This window comes from Hyperoodon ampullatus (assembly GCF_949752795.1).
Source record: "Hyperoodon ampullatus genome assembly, chromosome: 5".
NCBI lineage: Eukaryota > Metazoa > Chordata > Mammalia > Artiodactyla > Ziphiidae > Hyperoodon > Hyperoodon ampullatus.
The window spans coordinates 86659260-86684086 of record NC_136918.1 but is presented as its reverse complement, the minus strand read 5'-3'; the positions used below and the strand labels follow the sequence as shown (position 1 = coordinate 86684086).

Below are 24827 nucleotides of genomic sequence, written 5' to 3'. Positions count from 1 at the left end.
TAAGGCACCAGGAAGACAGCCCTCAGATCTGCGCATTGTCTGTGCTCTTAAAAAATGCAAATATGGGGGGGGGGCGGAATTTCCTGGTGATCCAGTGGTTAGGACTCGGTGCTTTCACTGCCAGGGCCTGGGTTCAGTCCCTGGTTGAGGAACGAAGAGCCCACAAGCCTTGCAGCATGGCCAAAAAAAAAAAAAAAAAAAAAAACAGATATATGGGGGCTTCATCCCAGACAAATGAGAAGTGCTAGGTAGGGCCCAGGAATCTGTATTTTCAACAAGGTCTCTGGGTGATTCTTTTTTCTTTTTCTTTTCTTCTTCTTTTTTTTTTTTTTGGACAAACTTAGCTCCTCTTTAGGGCAATATTTCCTAAACATTCCTGATAATCTGAAGGTACTAGTTTAAAAATACAGATTCTCAGCCCATCCCAGACCCACTGAATCAGTCTCTAAGGAAGGAATTCAAATCTCTGAGGGAGGGACCTGAAATTTAATGAGTGCCCCCAGGTGGTTCTTATCAGGACAATTTGAAAGCACAGGCCGATATCTTGGTGAAATTTCAGGGACCTGACCAATACTCTACTGTAGGAGAGATTATTTGTGATGTGGTATGAGAGTTGACCTGATAATTTTACCTATAAACCACTAAGGTCAGATTTGCCTCATACCCACATGAGTCAGCATTTGGTCATTAATATCACAGTTCCAGTTGTTCCCCTGTAGCCCTTTTGCAAGTTTGCAGATTCATGTTACAATTAAGATACATGAAGTAGAAGTTTTAATTTTTTTTAACATCTAGAATCTTAAAGTAAATGACACTAGAGGCTTATCACATAAGTAAACACATTCAATAAACTTCACTGTGGTGAAAGCCAGTAGATTACTGAAAGAGGAATATAACGGCAAATCAAAATCATCCAGTTTACCAAATGTCACTATAAATATCCATCTCAAGGCACATTTTAACCAATTCAATTAATCTAATTCAGTGCAAAATTACTTCCATGTCCATTACCTCCTGATATTAAAATTGCATTCCTGACACTAAAAAAGAACATTTACTGGAATGAAGAACTATATAATATTGTCATAAATCCTTGTCCACTTATTAATTAACCTACTAATAAGGAAATGGCACTTTTAATACAATATTTATGTAACTAAATACAAATATACCCTTTAAAATATTTAAGGTGCCATGAATTTTTGAAAATTGTCAAAACGTTACATTAGTAATCTATGGATTACTATTTTTCACGGTAAGAAAGAATTATTTCTGAAATCAGTCAAACCCAGTGGTTCTTAAAGTGTGGCCTTCAGATCACCTGCATCAAAATTACATCTTTTAAAACTTTTTTCCCCCTCAGGGTAAAGCTTACATATTAGTCAAATGCACAGATTTTAGTGTAACATTCAGAGAGTTCTGACAAATGCATACACCTGTGTGACACAACCCCTAGCAAGCTATGGAACATTATTATCATCAGAGAAAGTTCTCTCATGACCCTTCCTACTCAGGGCCTTCCCCCTACTCCCAGAGAGGTGACCAGCCTTCTCATTTTTTTCACCACAGAGCTTTATAATGTATTAACTGAGAATGCTACTGTTTCAAACTTTTACTCAACATGTTGTTAAAATTCATTTGTAGTTTGTTCCTCTTTACTCCTGAGTACGAATATATAATTATGTGTGAATTTATAACCCAATTTGTTCATTCATTTTTCTGTTCACGGACACCTGGATTGTTTCCATGTTTTGGCTACTATGAATAAAGCTGCTACCCAAGAACACTGTTGCATAAGTCTCTTTGTGGATATAGTCTTTCATTTCTCTTGGTAAATACCTACAAGTATAATTGTTTATCACGTCCCCTTAAGTTCCACTCCTAGGTATTTACCCAAGAGATGTCACACTTTCTCCAGAGTGGTAGTACCATTTTACACCGCCCGCGATGTAGAAGAATTGCTGGTTGCTCCACAGCCTCACCAGTACTGGGTTTTGTCAGCCTGTTAATTTTAGCCATGCTGGTGAGTATACAGCGGTATCATGACTAATGATATTGAATGCTTTTTTTTTTTTTCTGCGTCATGCAGCTTGCGGCACCTCAGTTCCCCAACCAGGGATCCAGCCCATGCCCCCTGTAGTGGAAGCATAGAGTCTGAACCACTGGACTGCCACGAATTCCCTTGAATGCTTTTTATGTGCCTATTAAGACCATTTGTAGATCTTCTTTTGTCTGTTCATATCTTTAACCAGTTTTTTAATTGGACTGTTTATCTTTTTATTATTGATTTATAGGAAGTCTTTATATATTCTGAGTTATTAACTGACATATCTTCTGGACACCTGTCCTTTGTCTGAAATATATTTTGCAAATACTTTCTCCTATTACATGGCTTGCCTATGCTTTTTCTTATTTTCTTTTTTTCTCTCTTCAAGTTCATTGATTCTCTGATTTGAATTGATTTTTTGGCTCCACCTCAGGGCACATGGGACCTTAGTTTCCCACCCAGGGATGGAACCTGTGCCCCCTGCACGGGAAGCAAGGAGTCTTAACCACTAGACTGCCAGGGAAGTCCCTGCCTATGCATTTTCTTAAATGTGCCTTTTGGTGAGCAAAAGTTCTTGATGAAAATATAACATCACTTTTTCTTATCAATTTTTTCTTTTATGATTATTTCTTTTTGTATCCTGTCCAAAAAGACTTTACCCATCCCAAAGATATTCTCCTATAGTTGCTTCTAGAAAGTTTATAATTAATTATAAATTAATTACTAATTAATAATAATATTTAGGTCAATGATCCATATTATTTATGGCATGAGGTAGGGGTCAAAGTTCTTTGTTTTTCATATGGATATTTAATTGTTCCAACACCACTGCTTGAAAAGATTTCCTTTCTTCAATGGCATCTTTGTTAAAAGTCAAACATCTGTAACAGTGCAGTTCCGTTTCTAGGCTCTCTATTCTGTTGCTCTATATTCTGATCTATCCTTATATTATCACCACACAGTCTTGATTAAGCTTATGTTTAAAATATAGATTCCTACACCCCACCCCAGACCTAATGTATCAGAATCATGGGAGGGAGAGGTCCAGGAATACGTAGTTCTAACAAGCTTCCTAGTTGATTTTTATACACCCCAAAGTTAGAAAGTATTACATTACTTTAACACTCCTTCCTCTAAAACTGATACAAATTGGTGAGCTTACAAATTAGGGTCCACTTGAAAAGACCAGTGAACTTGGATTTAGGAAACCTGAGCTCTGTCTCAGATTTGCTACTCAATAGCTATATTCCATTTTATTTACCATAACCCAGGGCCTAAGTTTTTTTATGTGTAAAAGAAGAGGGTAGGTCTAGACTCAACTGTTCAAGTATGGATTGAGTACGTACACTGCCTAGCAAGTGCAGAAATAAAGATGAATACAGTCTAGATAAGGGCTTTCCAAAAAAGCTTTGTGCAGTGGAAAATCTACTTTCCATATGGTCACCACTAGTCACACGTGGCTATTAAGTGCTTGAAATGGGGCTAGTGAGACCATGGAATTAAATTTTTCATTTTATATATTCTTAAGTAATTTAAATAGCTACTTGTGGCTAGTGGCTACTGTACTGGACAACACAGGGAATGTAAAAAATAAGTTAAAAGGTGAAAGATGAATTAAAAGATAGGTTAATGAATGTCAGCTTCCTGGTTTTGGTATTGTCCTACAGTTATAAAAGATGTCACCTTTGGGTGAAGCAGGGTGAAGAGCACATGGACTCTTTGTACTGTGTTTGTATCTTCCTTTGAGTCTATAATTATTTTAAAAATAAAAAGTTTTTAAAAGCGAATTTAGGGAATTCCCTGGTGGTCCAGTGGTTAGGACCCTGCACATTCACTACTGAGGGCCGGGGGTGTGGAGGGCAGAAAGAGAACCTGGACCAGACTGTAAAGGAATTTTCTATGCCTAATGAATGTGTTCAGGTTTTATCTTAAAATCAGTGGTTCTTGACTAGCAATCCAAGAAACTAGCCTAGCACCACTGGTCTGAAGTAAAATGAAGTCCCCCGGTCTACAGTAAAATAGAAAAAAGGACAATGCAGTTAGGATATTTTTTCTTTTTTACTGGTAATATAACTTACGTACAGTAAGTCACTAACTTAAGTTCACTGCTCCATGCTTTTTTGCAGGCCACGGCAGTGAAAGCCCGTGATCCTAACCACTAGGCCACCAGGGAACTCCTCATGCATTTTTATACATGAATACAATCATGTAACCACCACTCTGATTAATATATAGAACATTACCAGCATCTCAAAAGGCTCTTTCGAGGTCACTGCCACTTAATTCCCTGAAGTTTCTTTTAAAAGTATATATTCAGGGATTTCCCTGGCAGTCCGGTGATTAAGACTTCGCCTTGCGATGCAGGGGGTGCAGGCTCAATCCCTGGTCGGGGAGCTAAGATCCCACATGCCTGTGGCCAGAAAACCAAAACATAAAAGAGAAGCACTACTGTAACAAATTCAATAAAGACTTTAAAAATGGTCCATATCAAAAAAAAAAAAATATATATATATATATATATATATATTCAAAGAAGAATATATATTTCCAAAGAAGACATACAAATGACCAACAGGTATGTGAAAAGATGCTCAACATCTAATCATCAGGTAAATGCAAATCAAAACCACAAAGAGATCTCACTTCACACCTGTTAGAATGGCTATTATCAAAAAGTTGAAAGATAAGTGTCAGGTGAGGGTGTGGAGATAAGGGAACCCTCCTGCATTGTTGGTGGGAACATAAACTGGTACAGCCATTATGGAAAACAGCATGGAGGTTCCTCAAAAAATTAAAAATAGAACTACCATATGTTCCAGCATCACACTTCTGGGTATATATCCAAAGGAAATAAATCACTATCTCAAAGAAATATCTGTCCTCCATTCATTGCAGCATCATCCACAGTAGCCAAGATATGGAAACAACCTAAGTGCCCATTGACAGATGAATGGGTTAAGAAAATACTGTACTATATGAATGTATTATTTTGTATACTGTATGTGATATATATATGTGTATGTATATATCATTCGGCCTTAAAAAAAGGGAAATCCTGACACTTGTAACAACATGGATCAGCCTGAAGGACATTATGCTAAATGAAATAAGCCAGACACAGACAAACAAACACTGTATGATCTCACTTATAGGTGGAAACTAAAAGAGTCGAACTCACAGTAACAGAGGGTAAAATTGTTGTTACCAGGGGCCAGGGGGTGGAGGAAATGGTCAAAGTGTACAATCAGTTATACATTGAGAAAGTTCTGAAGACCTAATGTACAGCATGGTGACTATAGTTAATATAAGGTATTGTATATTTGAAATTTGCTGAGAGAAAATCTTAATTGTTCTCACCACAAATGGTAGCTATGTGAAGTGACAGATGTGTTAATTAGCTTGACTGTGGTAATCATTTCACAATGTATACTTATATCAAAGCATTATGTTATACACCTTAAATATATATAATTTTTATTTGTCAATCATACCTCAATAAAGCTGGAAAAAATATATGTATATATTCAGAAATGTGCTACTACCTCACACATTACTGGTGGGAATGTAAAATGGTGTGGTCACTTTGGAAAACAGTCTGGCAGTTCCTCAAATAGTTAAACAGAGAGCTGCCATATAATCCAGCAATTCCATCTAGGTATATACCCAAGAGAATTGAAAATACATGCTCACACAAAAACTTGTACATGGATATTTGTAGCAGCAATGTTCATAATAGTTTAAGAGTTGGAACAAGCGAAATGTCCTCAAGTGACAAGTAAATAAAATGTGATATATCCACACAGTGGAATATTATTCAGCAATAAAAAGACATGAAGTACTGATACATGCTACCGCATGGGTGATCCTTTATATTATAAACATTATAATAAATGAAAGAAGTCTGACACAAAATGTCACATATTGTGACCTTTATATATTTCATTTATAAGAAATGTCCATAACAGGTAAACCCATAGAGAAAGAAAGTGGTTGCCAGGGGTTGAAAAGGATGGGGAGTGAATGCTAATGAGGAAGGGGGGGGTCTTTGGGGGATGATGAAATGTTCTAAAATTAGATAATGGTGATGACTGCACAACTCCGTAAACATACTAAAAACCACTGAATTACTCTTTTAATGGTAAACTTCATGGTATGTGAATTAATCTCAATCAAGATCTTAAATTAAAAAAAACTGTTTGATAGAAGTCTCTGGGTAATTTGAAACTCTCCACCCATTCATCTTTTTTGTCACTTTGTACATCTGCTTTCTTTCAGCATATAATTTCAAAATTCGACTTAGTTACCAGTCACCCCCAATTTCCCTAATACAGGGAAAATGTGAAGCCACCAAAAAGTACTGGCATTTATTTAAGAGAAGAGTTAGTTTAACGTTCAGTGGCAAGTTGCATTTTCTTCCCACCAAGAAGCAAATTAGTGGTAAAGGTTAATTATAATTGTGTCTTTAGATACTATGAAGAGAAAAACCTAATTCTTATAAAAATTTCAAGTTGGAATTAAAGTGTCTTAATTGAAAATATTTTATGGCACATTGCTTAAACATCATTTGTCCATGGGTTGAGCAAGATCTTTCCAATCTCTGTATTTGTCTTGCTGCTGTTTAACGCATTCTAAGCATTTTACAATTACTTAAAATGTTTTAACAGTGGCTACGTAGATATGCAATTTTAAAATATGTTCCATCTTGAGAACGAAAGACGGAGCTGGAGGAATCAGGCTCCCTGACTTCAGACTATACTACAAAGCTACAGTAATCAAGACAGTATGGTACTGGCACAAAAACAGAAATATAGATCAATGGAACAGGATAGAAAGCCCAGAGATAAACCCACGCACATATGGTCACCTTATCTTTGATAAAGGAGGCAGGAATGTACAGTGGAGAAAGGACAGCCTCTTCAATAAGTGGTGCTGGGAAAACTGGACAGGGACATGTAAAAGTATGAGATTAGATCACTCCCGAACACCATGCACAAAAATAAGCTCAAAATGGATTAAAGACCTAAATGTAAGGCCAGACACTATCAAACCCTCAGAGGAAAACATAGGCAGAACACTCTATGACTTAAGTCACAGCAAGATCCTTTTTGACCCACCTCCTAGAGAAATGGAAATAAAAACAAAAATAAACAAATGGGACCTAATGAAACGTCAAAGCTTTTGCACAGCAAAGGAAACCATAAACAAGACCAAAAGACAACCCTCAGAATGGGAGAAAATATTTGCAAATGAAGCAACTGACAAAGGATTAATCTCCAAAATTTACAAGCAGCTCATGCACCTCAATAACAAAAAAACAAACAACCCAATCCAAAAATGGGCAGAAGACCTAAATAGACATTTCTCCAAAGAAGATATACAGACTGCCAAGAAACACATGAAAGAATGCTCAACATCATTAATCATTAGAGAAATGCAAATCAAAACTACAATGAGATATCATCTCACACCAGTCAGAATGGCCATCATCAAAAAATCTAGAAACAATAAATGCTGGAGAGGGTGTGGAGAAAAGGGAACACTCTTGCACTGATGGTGGGAATGTGAATTGGTACAGCCACTATGGAGAACAGTATGGAGGTTCCTTAAAAAACTAAAAATAGAACTACCATATGACCCAGCAATCCCACTACTGGGCATATACCCTGAGAAAACCATAATTCAAAAAGAGTCATGTACCAAAATGTTCATTGCAGCTCTATTTACAATAGCCAGGAGATGGAAACAACCTAAGTGTCCATCATCGGATGAATGGATAAAGAAGATGTGGCACATATATACAATGGAATATTACTCAGCCATAAAATGAAACGAAATTGAGCTATTTGTAGTGAGGTGGATGGACCTAGAGTCTGTCATACAGAGTGAAGTCAGAAAGAGAAAGACAAATACTGTATGCTAACACATATATATGGAATTTAAGAAAAAAAATGTCATGAAGAACCTAGGGGTAAGACAGGAATAAAGACACAGACCTACTAGAGAATGGACTTGAGGATATGGGGAGGGGGAAGGGTAAGCTGTGACAAAGTGAGAGAGTGGCATGGGCATACATACACTACCAAATGTAAAATAGATAGCTAGTGGGAAGCAGCCGCATAGCACAGGGAGATCAGCTCAGTGCTTTGTGACCACCTAGAGGGGTGGGATTGGGAGGGTGGGAGGGAGGGAGACGCAAAAGGGAAGAGATATGGGAACATATGTATATGTATAACTGATTCACTTTGTTATAAAGCAGAAACTAACACACCATTGTAAAGCAGTTATACTCCAATAAAGATTTAAAAATAAAATAAAATAAAATAATGGAAATCACCCAAACAGAATGGCAAAAAGAAAAACAAATTTTAAAAATGAGAATACTTTAATAGACCTCTAAGATAATATCAAGTATACCAAAATTCACATTATAGGGGTCCTGGAAGGAGAAGAGAGAGAGAAAATGGTTGAAAATGTATTTGATGAAATTATGGCTGAAAACTTCCCAAACCTGAAGAAACATACAACCTCCCAAGACTGAATCAGGAAGAAATAAACAATATGAACAGACTGATTACTAGTAGTGAAACTGAATTTGTTATTAAAAAATTCCCAGCAAACAAAAGTCCAGGACCAGACAGATTCACAGGTGAATTATACCAAAACATAGAGTATTACTCGGCCATAAAAAATGAAATGCTGCCATTTGCAGCAATGTGGATGGACCTAGAGGGTATTATGCTTAGTGAAATAAGTAAGTCAGAGAAAGACAAATACCCTAGGTTATCACTTATGGTGGTATCTAAAAAATAAAACAAACAAATGTATATAACAAAATAGAAACAGACTCATAGATATAGAGAACAACTAGTGGTTACCAGTGGGGAGAGGGAAGGGGGAGGGAACAGATAGGGATAGGGGATTAAGAGATACAAACTACTATTTATACAATAAATAAGCAAAAAGGATATACTTACTGCACAGCACAGAGAAATATAGCCATTATTTTGTAATAAGCTTAAATGGAGTATAATCTATAAAAATATTGAATCATTACTCTGTACACCTAAAATATAATATTGTAAATCAACTATACTTCAATCAAAATCTCTTTATATACACACATGCACGCACACACATGCTTTTAGAAATACATGGTTGAAACAAAAATTATAACCCTACCTGTTTATGTGCCACTCAATGTATATACAGGAAATACTTAAGCCAATTATATTTGACAAGCACAGGAGTAAAGGAACCTATATGGATGTAAGTTTCTACACTTCACTTGAAATGGTAGAGGTAATATGGGTAGACTGTGATAGGTTATCTCTCGTTCTCTCTCTCTCTATCTGTATATATATATGACAAAAAAAATGTTCCATTTCTTTATGAGATCTATAATAAATCCTTAGTCCTCTCCAATCAAAATGATTTACACTACTGAACTAGAATAGGATCCATGGAAATTACAACGCAATTAAGCATTAATTCCTGGTCTGGGTCACAGTCATTAAAATGTTAGGCCATAGGCAATGCTATGTTCTGTTTTTTTACTTAAGGTGGGCATTTCTCCATGTCATTCAAAATTGTGATTACAGCATTTATGTTTAGTTTCTTGGATATACGTACGCTATCATCTTATTTAGTGCTTTAAGGCAGCTTTGATCTCTGTATTTTGCTAGATGGGCTACTATTTGCATTTATCTTCTCCAGCATTTTAGGTTAATAACCTCCTACCTGGTCTATGGGGTTCAAGTCATTAAATCTTGAAATCTGGCATATATGTATTAATAGTGGGAATAGCACAGGGGTGCTTTTCATACCCAAAAGAATCCTTCCTCTATGCATGTGGTTTCAGCAGCTGCTTTCCATCTTGGTGGGAACTTGAGGAGCTGTTTATGAGTGTGCTGTGTTGTCTTCTGCTTTCTGTAACTGCTATCAGAAGTTCTAATTTTCTCTGCCGTTAAAGAAATATTACGTCCTTTAACAATGTCTGTTGGCTCCCACAATCATGTTGGGTGCAATTAGTCATGGAGTTTTCATAAACGCCAACCTTGAGATGCTATGACATATATAAGAATATGAAATGAAGTCCTGCTTTAACTGGGCCACTGAGTGAAACTATATCTCAAGAAAAAGAAATAAGCCAAGGGCATAGTAATTTGCTGAATGCAGTTTTAAATTTTTATTTTTAAGCTACACAAGCAAGCTGTTTGTATAAAAAATGTTTTTATTGAGATATAATTGACATATAACGTTAGTTTCAGGTATACAACATAATGATTTGATATTTGCATATATTGCAAAATGCTCACCACAATAAGTCTAGTTGACATCCATCACCACACATAGTTACAAAATTTTTTTCTTGTGATGAGAAGTTTTACCATCTACTCTCTTAGCAACTTCCAAATATTCAATACAGTATTATTTTATTTTTAAATTTTATTTATTTATTTATTTTTTTGCGGTAGGTGGGTCTCTCACTGTTGTGGCCTCTCCCGCCAGGGAGCACAGGCTCCGGACGCGCAGGCTCAGGGGCCATGGCTCACAGGCTCAGCCGCTCCACGTCATGTGGGATCTTCCCGGACCGGGGCACGAACCCATATCCCCCGCATCAGCAGGCGGACTCTCAACCACTGCGCCACCAGGGAAGTCCCTACAGTATTATTTTAAAAATCATTTTTGAAGAGTCTAGAAATGTGTAAAGTTAAATGGAAAAGTTATTTAGCTCTATAACTGCACTCTTCAGGAATAACCACTGTAAACAGTTCGGCATTTTTCAGACCTTTTCCTTGCTCTTGCCCATACAAACTACAAATATTGATACTTCTGGCTCAGAAACTATATCATAATTAAATTCAAAGAGAATTCCATGCTTTAAAGCTTTTTTAAAAAAAATTCAGTTGCAAAAATAATCCTTGCTCTTTGTAAAAATTTTAAACAGCACAGATGTATATGAAGTACCAGTGCCCTTCTGCTCTTAACAGTCTGGTGGTATCAATTCCAGGTATTTTTCCTGTGTATGTCCAAGCAATTATTTATGTACATATGAGTAACTGTTATAGTGAAAGAGCAGGACACATAAAATGCAAATAGTATAAAATATCTTCCAGTCCCAGTTCAAATCTCTGTTGGGTGATCCTGCTCCTTGGATAAAATTTAGGGCAGATCCCATGACTCTACTGGTCACAATTACATAATAAAAATCCTCTAGTCATTTCTAGTCACAAAATAATCCATTGAGAATGTATCAGTACAGTTCCTTTAATGGAGGTAATGCCTCCTGCCACATAATCTCTTGCACTCTCCCCACCTGCCTTCTGCCTCTGTCCTTACAGCTCCAGTCTCTTTCTGCTGAGGTGCCCTTGCCCCTGTCAGGAAGGCCTGTAGCACAGTGCCCAGACCAGCTCCCTCCTGACATAATGTGGACCCACACCTGGTCCACAGAAACACATACCTCTTTAATGCAACAACTCCTAGAAATTTACCTTAAGTATGTATGTGGCAGAGACATTTACTCAAGGATATTCAAGTAACAAAAGACACGGAAATGCTCATCAAAAGGAGACTGATTAAATATGTCACAGTATCATGTTGAACCCCTGAAACTGCCCATATGCGATATTTTCTGCCTCTAGAAACTACAATTTCAGACGGATCAACCTAATAGCTCCACCCATACAATGTAGTTATATGTACTGATAATCAATTTTATTTATTTATCTATTTATTTATTTACCTATTTATTTGTTATGGGCTGTATTGTATCTCCCTCAAATTCATATGTTGAAGTCCTAATGCCCAATACTTCAGAATGTGACTGTATTTGAGGATAGGATCTTTAAAGAGGTAATTAAGTTAAAATGGGGTCATTAGGGTAGGCCCTAATCCAAGATGACTGGTTTCCTTATAAGAAAAGGAGACTAGAATGCAGACCACACAGACATAGGGAGGACCACGTGAGGAGAAAGCAACCATCTACAAGCCAAGGAGAGGCTTCAGAAGAAATTAAACCTGCTGACACCTTAATCTTGGATTTTGAGCCTCAAGAACTTTAAGAAAATTAATTTTTCTTGTTTAAGCTATCCAGCCTGTGTATTTTGTTATGGCAGCCCTAGCAAATAAGTAAGTAAGTAAGTAAATAAATAAATAAATATTGATAAATAAATAAATGTTACAAGTAAACTTGTATATAATACCTATCCTTTGGGATGGGGAGGAGAACATATGTTAATAAATGATGCACAGAATTTCTCTGGAAGGACTGCGTTTGAGGAAGGGAAATGGGGGACACAGTACACAGGAGACCTAGTGTATATCTTCAAATGCAATTTTAATTTTTGCCACATGTATGCATTATGAATTAATTTTTGTCTTTCTAATAAATGCATTTAAGGCTATAATATTTCCTCAAGGTACAACTTTGTCCACAGCCCATAAATTTTGATAGGTAATATGTTCAAGTTATTAATTTCTAAATAGTATACAGTTTCACTTAAATATTAAATTATTTTTTAAATGCTATACTGAAAATCAAAAAAATAAACATTACCCCTAACCACATCCCTTTTCTCAAGGAGGAAAATCAAAGTCCCCATTACCACCTATCCATTCTACACTCTCCCAGTTGGTAATCAATTTGACATTAATTTTCTTGATCTTTCTACAGAGTTATTTACATATATGTATTATCACATGCACAACTTTTTTAATAAAAATTAAATCATGCTCTATGTCACTCTGAAATCTGCTTTATTCTTACTTAGAAATACATTATGGACATCTTTCCAGTAAGTACGTATCAATTTAACTTACTCTTTTTAATACCTGCATAGCATTGTGTAACATGGATGAGTCATCATTTATTTAGCTGTTACCCATTGATGAATACTCTTTATCCCTCTTTCTTTTTTATTTATTTTATTTTATTTTATTTTTAAAATTTTTATTGGGGTATAGTTGATTTACAATGTTGTTATCCCTCTTCCTTTTTTACTTCTGGGTTTTGTTTTGTTTTGTTTGCTAATTAAAAACAATGCTGACAAAAAACGGGTACAATCAACATCTTTTAAATTTTTCAGTCCAAAGCAACACAAAATATCTTATTATTGCTTAACTTGCATCTCGAGGACTAATGAGGCTGAATACCCTTTCACATGTTATAAATCATTTATATTTCTTTTTTCCATGATTTGCTTGTTTTTATTACCTTGACTTTTTCTTCCTTGTAATTTCAACTTTTATATCCTCTTCAAACTTAGGTAAAGTAAAAAGCTTTCCAAGAAGTTATATTTCTTCTTTTTTGGTTCCACTTTTGTTAAGAGTGTGTGTGTGGTGTGGTGTGTGTGTGTGTGTGTGTGTGTGTGTGTGTGTGTTCTCACAGAGAGAGAGAGAGAGAACTATTTCCTTGCATTACAACTGGCAATAAAAAATTTGCAATTTTCAGAATTTGAGATTTTCTGTGTAGCCCTGTTACATGATATATTTTTGTTAAGTGTTATATGAGTATTTGAGAAGAGTGTGTATTTTTAGCTCCTTAGGTATAAATTTTTATCAACTATTTTAAATTAAATGTTTGTTGCCTGGAATTAAATTTTGATAACAAATTACTATGCATTTTCTTCCATTCAACATTTGCCTGGAGTATGTATGTGTGTATTTTATTTTCAACCTTTCTGCATTATTTTGTTTATATTTGTCTAAAATAACACAAATCTGGAGATTTGTTTCTACATAATTTAAGAGCTTTTTTCAAAAAAAATGAGAATGTATTACAGTCACATTTATTGTAACTATTGCTACATTTGGTCATATTTTGCTTTTTTTCTCTTCCCTCCTCCACTAAGTTTTTACTTTTCCTTGGCTGGCTTTTTGTTTATTTTCCTCAATATCTTCTTTCCTTCTATATCTATTCTATTCATAAATATCCTTAACAATTTTAAGAAGCATACTGTAGTGGACATTTGTTAGACATTTTCTCCTCTCCACTCCATGAACTTCCCCAATTCTCACTTAGGTATGTACCCCTCCCCAGCACAGCCCTTGTGCTTCAGTAGTAGGCCTTGGCAGGTCTTGGCAAATGGTTTTTTTTCTGACAACAGTGACTGGTCTCTGACCTATCCAATCAAAGCAAAGCTCAGGACTTTTCTTTGATGATGTGGGTAGCTGTGCCCTTTCTCTCTCCAATTTAAAGAGAAAGCAGGTAATTCTAAATACTGAACTTGCAGACATCTTGCAAAAGAGGGAAGCCAGTCTGAGGATAAAACTGACACACAAAGAAAAGCAAAGCTGAGAGGATAAAGCTGACAGAAAAGGAATCACATATCAATAACTTAAGATATACTAATATTAAATTTAAACAAATTTTCTTCCTATTAAAAACAGTATCTATGGTCTCCTCTTCTACCACTACAGAAGTTTTAACACACTCTAATTCTTACCCACCAAATGCCCACCATCTCCCCTCTGCCAAAGACTTACTGAAATTGTGCAGAATTTTAGTTCTAGAGTATTAGTTCTCCTCCTAGATATATATGTCATGTCCAACAGCTCATAGTTTCCTTCTTTGTTCTTTTGTACCACATTTTGGAAGAACTCCTTGGTCTGATCTTCTAGTTCATTAATTCAGTCATCTATTACAACCATGCTGCTATTCAGCCTGCTATTAAAGTTTTTATTTCAGAAAACATGTTTTCAATTTCCAAAAACTGTCTTGTTCTTTTTCATAGCACCCCATTGTTATTTTATGGAAATTATATCCCCTAAAACCTTTCAGGATTTTTTTGAATAACAAATATTATCTTTTATCTATTATATTCAATTTGTTTTCTCAAAAATCAATTCCTCTGTTTGTTCAGCTTGGTATCCCTCTTTCACCCTCTTGATTTTCCTTAAATATTTAGTCTTGGTTAATAGAACTGATAGCTAAAGTTGGTTTCCCCAGCACAGTGGTTCTCAACTCTGGATGCACTGTAGAAATCATCTTTAAAAAAAAAAAAAAGAAAGAAAAGCTCCCTAGGTGCTTTTAATGGGCATGCACCACTAACAACCACTGCTTTAATATATGTGAATATCACTCTTCTCCCCATCATGCAAGTGTATGCTGATTATGAGAGTGCTGGCTATCCAGAGTATCATGCAGAGATGGAGAGGAGCAGCTAGATGGGTAACTTCTGAAGGAAGAAGCCCTACAGTCACAGGGGCAATTAGAAGTTCTCTGAGGTATAACCCTGATTCTCTCTCTGGCCGTCAAGCCCAAGATGTAGATACACCCAATTTATATAAATAAGTTCTAGTAGTTTAGCCCGAGAGTAAACACTGTAATTAGCTATTCTAATTAGGCCTAGTACAGTTGTTCTAAAATCCAGTAACTAATTACCTTTTGACCATTGTTACCATCTGAATATTTGCATTCCACTCCCCCAAATTCATATGCTGAAATCCTAATCCCTAAGGTGACAGTATTAAGAGGTGGGACCTTTAGGAGATGATTAGGTCATGAGGGCAGAGCCCTCATGAATGGGATTGGTGCCCTTATAAAACAAGGCCCAGAGAAGTCGCTTGCCGCTTCCACCTTGTGAGGATGCAGCAAGAAGTAGGCGGTTTTTTATTTAGAAGAAGGCCTTCACCAGAATCCAACCATGCTGGCACCCTGATCTGGACTCCCAGCCTCCAGAACTGTGAGAAATAAATTTCAGCTGTTTATAAGCCACCCAGTCTATGGTATTTTGTTATAACAACCAAAATGGACTAAGACAACCAACCTCAATTTTTCAAAGTCTCTGAGAATTGGGGTTTTCCACAATTGTGTTGGCAAAACTCACTTTTCTAGTGTTTCTGCTTTAAGCCTGTATCAGGTTGCAGATTTCTCAATGCTATAAGGTTTGTCATCAACCTGCTCCTATATGCTTTTCATTTCTCCTAAAGTCCTCAATGTTTTTCATCTTTAGATGACACCTTTCCCAGCTTTTCAACACTAATAAGGATGTGTCCTTATTCTCCCATTTTCTTATTCTTGTTATTTAACTGGATTTTTTCATTATACAAATAAAACACCCTTATATTAAACTACTCCAATCATTCTGAAGGATTTAAGTTGTAAAAGTAGTAGTCTTCTCCACCAACTGTCCTCCTCAAATTTCCTATTAACACTCGTTAGTACTTTCTCACTTTTTGGCACTGTAAGATGCTCCAGACTCATCTTGTGACATATATCCTATTGTTTCTCTGGAGAAGCCTGACTAATATAGTGGGTAATCAGTAAGGTGCAGGGGCTTTTTAAAGTTCCTCAAGTGACTCTGAGGCACGGCCACTGTAATCAGTAATACAGATTCTCTCAAGTTCCCCATATTCTTCACCTCACATTAGTGAATGAATGGTAGAGTGGAATGAGACTAGCCTTTGATATCAGACAGACGATCAAATCTCAAAGTTGACATTTACTAGCTATTTGGTTTTAAAAATAAGTATTCCTGGAAGTCTTAGCATCCTCACATTTAAAATTGGGAGATTAGGGCTTCCCTGGTGGCGCAGTGGTTGAGAGTCCGCCTGACGATGCAGGGGACACGGGTTCGTGTCCCGGTCCGGGAAGATCCCACATGCCGCGGAGCGGCTGGGCCCGTGAGTCATGGCCGCTGAGCCTGCGTGTCCGGAGCCTGTGCTCCGCAACGGGAGAGGCCACAGCAGTGAGAGGCCCGCGTACCGGGGGAGAAAAAAAATTGGGAGATTATCACCAACCCCTCAAAGAACTCTTAGGAGTTTACATGATAATACGTTTAATGGATCAAGCAAAGTGTCTGGTATGTAGCAAGAGCTAAAGACACTTTACTTGCCTTTCTTCCATTTCCCCCGAATTCACTGGGAAGATGAAGGTCATCTGGTTCACGTTCCTTAACTGGATCCTACATTTATGGTAACAGACCTCTGTCTATACATCTGTCCTTTCAGGCTACCAGAACATCCTAAAGCTAATTCCACCACCTGTGGAGAGAGATTCTATACTTGATTCTTTCCTCATTAGTACTATATTCCCTCCTTAACCATTTCTCTCTTGTTTCCAAAATACAGAGTTTCCTCATATTAAACTGGAATTTACTGCCTTTTCTGTCTATCATTCCGTTTCTTTCCTCCTTTTCTACGAAACGTCTCACCTTTCCTTCACTGGCCAGTCTCTTCTAAAAACCCCATGGCAGTACGCCTTCTGATTGCTCCTGCTAGCCAAAACTGCTTCCTTAGAGGTCAGGGACTATTTTTCACCAGGTCAAAGGTCTTCTCCTCTCTGCCGGATTTGAGGCTGCTGATCTCCACCTTTTCTTGAAATTCTCTCTCCCAGGCTGTCTTCCTCTCTCCAGTTATGCATCATCTTTCTCTAACATGAATCCTTGTCTTTCTCTCACTTTGACTTCCAAGGCTGAATGCTTTTTTCTATTTGCTTTTTCCCTGCAAAGTTTCAAATTGTTTCTGTGTAAAAGCTGTTATGTTTTCTACAATAAAGCTACATTTCAACACTGATCTTGTTCCAAATCTTTGGTTAGGCAAAGCTCTCTTCAGAGCAATTCATTTCAAAACCAATAAACAACAGTCTGTTTGCAACATGTCAAATGGCCTTGCCTCTTAAGAGACCTATTTCCAATTTCTCCATTTTATCAACGACACCAAAATTTTAACATGGCTTTAAACTCAAAAGTAACCTTCAGATCTTCTCACCGAATCCTATTAATTTGTTTCACAATGTTCTTCTCATGTTTGTTACTACCACCTTAGATGAGTCCCCATTTTACACAGGTCTGGCTCTTTTTTGCTCCCAGTCTCTTCCCTATTTTTCAATGGTTTTATACTCCAATGTCTCATTCATCTTTCCGTTGCACTGTATCCCATCACATGCCTGTCCTGCTCCAGAATCTACAGTACCATTTTCCAACATCTACTGTATCAAATCTAAACTCTTGGGTCCTACCTTTCATGACTCTACCTCACACTGACTTCTTTATTGCAGGGCTCACTCATCCATTTCTACCTAGTACAACACACAGAGAAGCAGGGTTATATAGCTGATCACATCATCTACTCTTCCCTCCTCCCCAATTCAGACAGATGTTTTCCTGTGCTCCTTATCAGCTAGTTTATTTTTTGCTAAATCTATGCTATTTTCCCACTGACACAACCTTTCCACTTTGCTCTGCTTATCCAAATCCTATTAACTCTTTAAAGCCCAGTGCAAAAAAAAAAAGCCCAGTGCAAATATGTCCTCTTCTATAAAACCTTCCCTAATATTTCCAGCTAACACTAAACCTTCTACCTTTGTTCTGGACTCTCTCACTGCCACTTCTTAGCAATTTTGTTACAAAAGTATATCCTTTCTCTCATATATTATTAATCTCTCCTTCCCTATTAGTGCTTTTACATCAAAATATATTATTCATTTTTTTCCTATTTAAAAGATTAAAAATTTTTTTTTCCCTTTTCTGAACTTGCCACAGATTCTAGATGTTCCTATTCTCTTCTCCCTTCCCACCATCAGGCTCCCTGAACAAGTAGTTTATACTCACTGTCCTTTCTTCCTCACTTCCCATTCACTCTTCAACTCCCTGTTACATGGCTTTTATTCCTAAAACTGTTTACATCAAGCTCACACATCAAGATCTCCACACTGACAGATCCTATGAACTCTGTAGGAAATATCTTGTTTTTGGCCTTCTGGCAATACCACGTCGCTCTTCCTTTGGACAGCTTCTCCGTCTGATTCCTGAGGTCTGATATGACTATCAAACATGGGCTCACCTCTGGGGTGGGCACAGGGCTGACCAACAAGACTCGGTGCACAAGGAGGAGAACTGGCTGAGGCTGAGTTAGCCCCACAGACCCATGTGATCCTAGAAGCTGCTTTCTCTGGTCTTCCCAAGGCTTCATTGTTCTACATTCCTTCACTTCCATGAACTTACCAGTATCTATCCATAAATCCCCCTTTTTTGCTTAAGTTAGCCAAAGACAATTTCTGCTGCTCTAACCGAAGAGAAATTAATCCTGCAAGTGGAGTAGAGGTAGAAGTGGTGCCTCTCATGGTTATACTACAAATTTCTTCTCCCTGTCACCTTCACTATAGGCTTCTGCTGTTTAAGAAATTATAGTAGCTAAGGGGAGACTGCTTTTGCCAAGGGACCCAATAATGGCTTCACTAATTTGGAGGGAAGGCTGTCTGGGGCTCCTCATGCAGCCAGGTAATAGACAAAAGGGAAGTCACAAGGAGCATAGGTGGGAACTGGGAGAACCCTGGGGCACCTCTATTTACTAATACTAGCAGCAAAATTACCACACTGCTGCTACATTACACAGACAAGGTCTGCCAGGGCTCAGACCTCTCAGGAATAAAAGTTTGCATGTCTGACTTCACACGTCTGACCCCAACGTCCATGCTCTTTAACATACCACTTTCTACCATGACAATCTACTTGTAGCTCCTTAATCAAGAAATGCCCTCTCTCATTTCCATGCCTTTGCACCTATCACTTTGTTTGGAATGCTCATATCAACTTTCCAACTGGGAACTCCTAATTATTCTCTTTGAAACTTTCTCTGATCCCTAGAGGTTAGTCCCAGACATCCTGACATAATACATACTCCACAGTATCTTAACAGGAAATACACTCTATATGCCTATTGGCTATTCCCACTAGACCGTAAGCTTCTAAATGGTAGACACCACAACTTCCATATTTGTATGCTCAACAAGTAGTATTCAGTATGGGAGTAATAAATGTCTATTGAAGGAATATCTGGTCTTTCTTAATTTTACATGGTATTAATGACTGCACCATCAATTTTGAGTACTTACGTTTAAATTAGCTAATGAATATTGTGTTCAGTCCCTTATCTGATATGATGCTCTCCAATCCTCCCAATAAGTCTAAAAACTTCTTGAGAGCTCAGTCCACACCATTTACTACTTCTGTATTCTCTTTAGCACCTAAGAGTATTGGACACATGGTAAGCACTCAATAAAAACTTGATGAACTGAATTAAAAACAGGATATTAGCACATTAATAGGAGGAACTTATTATGCTCTACTGATCTAATTAAAAGATCTGGACTTCTGAAGTAGTGCAATTGTACCCATATGGAAAATTTAATGAGAAAAAGAAAAATTATCTAATTGGACAGTTAACAGCTTTTCTCTTAGAGTTCCACAAATATTTTACAGATAACAAGAGTCGACTTCCAGAGCTCAGAATAAAAGACTCAAGGCATATATTTCCATACATATTGGAAGGATGATTACATGTTTAAGCGATCTATCATAACCATAATTACTTAAGTTCCACTAATCCTTAATAAATCCATAATAGGAGTCTAGGACATAAAAATATTTAATAGTGAAATCAGTTAATGCCAAATCAACCTATGCTAAAGATGTATATGGTTATCTTTGCATAATACATAACACAACAGTCATTTACTCATTTCACAGACATTCTTTGAGTGCCTACTAATAAGTGCTATGTTAGGTCCCAGAAGTACAAAGATGAAGAGAACACAGTTGCTATGTTCACGGGGTTCTAGCTCCACAGGCTGCAATGGTATTTAAGAATACAGTGTGAATCGTACCTCCTGGAGCTCTCAATGTGGATGCTCTAGGGGTAGCAGGCTCATGGAGAAGGTGGATAAACACATACTCAACGGCAATGTGATTAGTGTTAACACAGAAATAAGTACAAGCTGTTATGGGGCCACAGAAAATAATCAACCTACTGAAGAAGTCAGGAAAATACATGGAAGAAACTGACATCCATACATGAATTCAATGTGAGTTAAGGTGTGAGGAAGCTACCACGACAGAAACATCTGGGATGGAATCAAACCTGAAATTATGGTTGCAGGCAGAGTGGGGAGGTTTCAAAGCAAATCAATCCAACTCACAGCAAACTGTTGTAGAAGAGCGAAAAATAAAATACTCCTTGCTGTTAAGTTTGAGAATAATGAAACACATATACAAAAGAAGTTATAAATAAATTTATTAAAGAAAAAGAAAGTTAAGCCACCACATGATGTAACCACAAAGGGAGTCTTTTAAACAGTATGTGGATTAAAAGTTCAAAGGGAGCCAGTCACTAAAGAGAAAGGGCTGTCCAGGAAAACCTTCATTAAAGTTTAGGGTTAGAACTGCTGTCACTGGGGAGAGGGCGCACAGGGAGGGGCATCCATATGCTGAGAAAGACCAATGTCATTAACAAAAGCAGGGATCTGAACTGCATATCTGTGGGACCACAAGGCGGCTCATGTTGGGAAGTAGTGGGGGGAAAGCTGGACACATGAGTGAAGGCCTAATTTAGAAGAGCCTGGAAGGCAAGCCTAGCAGATTGGACATTGTTCTAGACACATAGTAGTTCTCAACCCTGACTGCTGAATAGAAACACCTGGGGAGCTTTAAAAACTACACCTACAGCTGAGGTTAACCCCACATCAAAAGTAAGAGACTCTCTGGGGCTAGCAGTCTGGGCATTAAAATGTAAAAGTACATAAGATGATTCTACTGTATAGTCCAGACTGAGAACCACTGGGTTAGAGGATGAAAAGGTAAGACATGAAAGATATGGTTAAGACCCAAGCTTGATTCAGTCTCTGTTTATAAGCAACAATTTTGAGCTGATTGCCTGTTGAAGCCTATCTCCTAACTTCAGTTAAACATTCTCAGTTTTCTTATGTTTCTTTTCCCTTGTTGACAATGCTAAGGTCTGAAAATAGGAAAACAGCAGATCAATTTCTCTTACCTGCCTATTTCACTGACTGCACAGTCTGCAACTTTAGAATTTTATTTCCATGAAATTTTATTTAAAATTTAAAATTCCATGGAATTTTATTTATAGCATTTCAATCCTATGCTCCCCTGAAGCCCTGCAATGAGGTGCTTTTATTCCAAAGAGTGTTCTAGGCTGCATGCATGTCCGGATTTTATAAAACTTCTTTTTTAAATATAGAGAGAATGTAATACCTATGTATAAAAAAGTCATACTGCTTAGATTAGAGCAAAACGTGAGATTAAGTTCTTCTTTACACTGTTCCTGAGACAGGATACTGTTCCTGGTTTCATTAGTGCAATGATTACAAAGTATTTTGCTTATTTTGTAACAATTACTTTTAAAGTACTTCACAAATAAAGGGAAACACCAAATGTATCCCATACAGCAACTCTACTACATTAAACACGCGTCCTGTGTAGGAGGAAAAAGTCATCAAAGTGATTAGAGTGCATGACAGCCTGTTGATCCTTCAAAAAGCAGGTTTGCTTGTTTGCTTGATTGCTTTTTAAGAAAAAGCAAAGGTACAAATATGCTTCAGAATCTGTTACTCGCGGAAGGGTTTATTCAAGAAATCTGTACTTTGATAAGTAAGCAACTGTCTTTTTTCCGCAAACTTAAGTTAGCCACAACTGTCTAGTTTTGTGTGGTGTTAGGTCAATATATCTACTTAATAGTAAAAACAGCATGAGAACGTAAGCTGGAAGTCATTATCTGGGATCCCACATATAGGTTTATGCATTCTCTTATCTCCAGATAAAGTTAATAAATTCGAAGGACCGTATCCCACTGTAACCGCAGTGGGGGGGAGGGGGAAGGGGACAGCGGGTATGGGAGAATCGTTCCTATTCAGAAAGGAAAAGAAAGGCTTCTAAAAAGAAGACGCAAGCCTAACTCTCCGACACAGGTGTCAGAGTTAAAAAGCAAGTCACAGGAGTCTGACCAGTGGGTCCGAAGGAAATTCGGAGGGCAAGGAAAGAAGAGGGAATGAAGGAAACAGGAAAAGGTGAAGGAGGCGGGCAAAGGCCATCCGGTATGAACCTGAATGCCCAGCTCTTTATGCACCCGGGGCAGCGTGGAGCCCTTCTCGCCCCGCGCGCATGTCGGGGGTCGGGACGCAGCGCGAGCCCCCCACGGGCCTGGCACCAGGGGACGCGGGGTGCCGGGAGGTCGGGGAGAAGAGGGGTGCGCGCACCTTCGGCGCTCGTGCCCCACTAGGCTCCGCACGCAGGGGTCCCCAGGAGGAAGACACACTTTGAGCAGCCCTTGCCTCCGGGAGCGGGGAAGGGGTGGGTGGAGCAGAGCCCGGAGCCGCCCCCCGGAGCCGCCCCCGCAGCCCCGGCCCCCGCCCCCCGCCCCGGCTGTCAGCGGCCCCCTCCAGCAGTCACTCACCCCGGGGCTGCGTGGGCTCGGCCGCGGCGGCGGCGGCGACCCCAGCCTGGGTCATGATCCCAAGCGGGTTCCACAGGGTTGTCCGACCGCCCGGGCGAATCTCTCAGTCTGCGGCCGCCGCTTGCTCCTCTGGGGCTGGGGGAGCGCGGGCCCAGGCCCTCCTCTCCCCCCGCCCCCGCCGCCTCTTCCTGCGGCCACTGCCGCAGCTGCGAGCCCGAGCCTTCAAGGCCGGAGACCCGGCGGCAGCACGGCCTCAACTTTCCCAGCCCCCCTCCCCCCGCCCCTCCCCTCCCCTCCCCTCCCCTCCCCACCCCTCCTCCCGCCCCTCCCGCGGCCGCCGCTCGGCTCGCGAACAGCCTATCCTGGGTGCACCGCGGTCCCGCCTCTGCCACTCACGGCACCAATCCGACCCCGGGGAGGCTGCAGTGGTAGCCGATCAGAACCCGAGACGCCGTTGCGCTCTGCTAGAGGGCGGGAGGAGGTGGAGGGAAAAGTGAAGAGTGAACGGGCCTCTGGCGGCCCAATGAGGAGGGCCGGGGGGCGGAGGTGTGCAAGTTGGGTTGAAGGAACAGGAAATATTCTTAAAGGTAGAGTGATGGGCAGGACGGAAAGCCAGTAGGTGAATGGGAAAGAGGTGGGCCTGGTTCCTTAAAGGGGACGCCTTGAGAACCTAGAAAAGGAGGTGTTTTAAGAAACTTCTTTGTATCATGGTCTCTGTTCTGCTTTACACGTCTTCGGTAGGAGTTTGGAAGTGGAAAAACTGGAAAGGAGGAGGGCACGGAAGGCTTTCAGAAACGATTAGAGAGATCCTCTTAGCCTAGAGGGCAGGAAGGCGGGATAATGCCTCTGTAACACAGGAGGTGGGGAAGAAAAAAGAGAATGCAGACGTCTCCGGCTGCCATTTCACTGGAAGATCGTTGCCGACCTGACGCTGCTCAAATTTGTTGGCTGTGGTCATCTGTCATTTTTCATTAGCCACAAAGGCGGATTCCTGCGAACTGGAGATGACAAGTGTTCAGAAATGTCCTGGGGGCCTCCTAGCTGGGGGAAGCGAATATGTGACATTCGGGGATGGGATGTGGAACTTCAAGCTTGGGTTCTTATAGACCTAGATCTGGGAGGTACAGAGCCGCGGGTGATGGCATGGAGACCTGAGGGTCCACTAATTCCAAGATGGGTTTGGGGCCCTGGAACCGTGGTCACAACTCCCTTTTCCTGGTTTTACTTCCTATTTCATAACCCCTCCTCCCCTGAAACAGGTGTCCTCCACCTAGTGGTGGTGAAAGATTTCCAAGCGCTTCCACCACCAGGTTCGGAAATGTCCCAGACCTTACATGTCCAGGGGCTAAACCAGGCAACTTCCAGAAGGTGCACACAGGGCATGGCATAGTGGGAATTACTTGAGCCTGTGTACAGAGGAAGCTGACCTCGTATTGGGAAAAGGTGTAAAGTTAAACAGTAACCACACCTTATGTTTGTACAGCAGTTTAAAAGCTATGATGAAACAGAAGGCCTTTGGTGTTACTTGTAAACTATGGCATGATAAACAGCCTGGAAATTTTCTTTAACTCTTGCATCTCAGCATATAAAGTCC

General features: G+C 39.1%; 1 protein-coding gene across 1 annotated transcript in view; it reads right to left on the bottom strand.

The window, feature by feature from the left end:
* Positions 1-23255, bottom strand: part of USF3 (upstream transcription factor family member 3) — a gene marked incomplete at its 3' end in the record, with an annotated part of 45875 nt that extends 22620 nt beyond the window's left edge. Inside the window, exon 1 of the mRNA XM_079704402.1 lies at positions 23234-23255. The remainder of the gene's footprint in view (positions 1-23233) is intronic.
* Between the last annotated feature and the right edge of the window lie 1572 nt (positions 23256-24827).